Source organism: Benincasa hispida, chromosome 3, assembly GCF_027475165.1.
Source record: "Benincasa hispida cultivar pf3 chromosome 3, pf3_genome.v1.1, whole genome shotgun sequence".
Taxonomy (NCBI): domain Eukaryota; kingdom Viridiplantae; phylum Streptophyta; class Magnoliopsida; order Cucurbitales; family Cucurbitaceae; genus Benincasa; species Benincasa hispida.
This window is the reverse complement of record NC_143480.1, coordinates 77,179,940-77,181,341: the sequence shown is the minus strand read 5'-3', so window position 1 is coordinate 77,181,341 and position 1,402 is coordinate 77,179,940. Positions and strand designations below refer to the sequence as shown.

At 39.7% G+C, this 1,402-nt stretch overlaps 1 non-coding gene across 1 annotated transcript; it reads right to left on the bottom strand.

Moving 5' to 3' along the window:
* Positions 1-271: 271 nt before the first annotated feature.
* Positions 272-376, bottom strand: LOC120074846 (U6 spliceosomal RNA). The gene has a single exon (XR_005481124.1). It is a non-coding gene; the product is annotated as a U6 spliceosomal RNA (small nuclear RNA).
* Positions 377-1,402: the final 1,026 nt, after the last annotated feature.

The following is a 1,402-nucleotide window of genomic DNA, read 5'->3' as shown; positions in this document are numbered from 1 at the left end:
CAGTTTATCCATCAAACTTGGAGATGGAGAAGCAGCAACATAACCATTAAACTTGGAGATGGAGAAGCAACAATGCAACCATGAAACTTCCCAATTCCTCTTTTTTAATTTTAGTATGCCCCTCTGCTAGAGGTAACAAGCCCACACTACCGAGCTTAACCTACGTATTCTACCACCTCGAGGCATGAGTTCCTACACGATAATGCATAACATACTTTTATTATTTAAATTTAAGATATGCAATGCAATGCCTTTTAACATGATGTAGAACCCAACTTGGGACCATTTCTCGATTTGTGCATGTCATCCTTGCACAGAGGCCATGCTAATCTTCTATGTATCGTTCCGATTTTATTGGATGTCCCTGAAAGGCAGCAGTGCAACCATCAAACTCGGAGATGGAGAAGCAACAACCAACCATCGAATTTGGAGATAGAGAAGCAGTAGCGCAACCATCAAACTTGGAGATGAAAAAGCAACGATGCAACAATCGAACAAGAAGATGGAAAGGCAACAACGCAACCATTGAATTTGGAGATGGAGAAGCAGTAGCGCAACATCAAACTTAGAAATAAATAAACCGCAATGTAACCCTCGAACTTGGGGATGAAAAAGCAACAGTGTAACCATCGAACTTGGGATGAAGATGCAACAATGCAACCATTGAACAAAGCTTGACATGTGGCAAAGCCAGCTGTATCGGACTTGACCTTGCATATGTGACAAATTCAGCCAAATTGAACTTGGACTTGCATATGTGGCAAACTTAGGCAAACTAGACTCAATCTTTCAGATGTGGTAGAGTCAGGCAGACCAGACTTAATCTTTCAGATGAAACAGAGCAAAGTAGAGCGAACTTGATCTCGTGGATGAAGCGGATCCAGACAGACCTTAATCTTTCAGATGAGGCGAAGCCAAGCGGGCTGAACTTGATCCTGCAGATAAAGCGGAACCAGGAAGGTCGATCTTCATCTCGCATATGAGGCCAATCCTCCAAACTTGAATTTGATGAAGCATCAATCAATCTTTCGAACTAAAATTTGATGAAACATTGAAAAATTCTTCAAAATTGAATTAGAAGAAGCATAAAAAAAGTCTTTGAATTTGATTTGATAGAAGCATCAGAGAAGCCTTCGAACTTTCAAGGAAGCATCAGTGAAACCTCTAAATCTGATTTTGTGGAACCTCTGTACTTGAAGATGAAGCGACGCGTTGAATATGAAGCAAGCGACGCCGAACACTTGAAGCTTATTTTAGGGAATGAAAGGATTGATTTTTTTTTTTTAAAAAAATATAATGAAAACCTTTTGACTAAGCATCTAACTTGTATTGTCTCATGCAAAGTAGCATGTGACTTCAATTTACATAACATTGCCTTAATAAGGGTGAACTAAAGGAACTC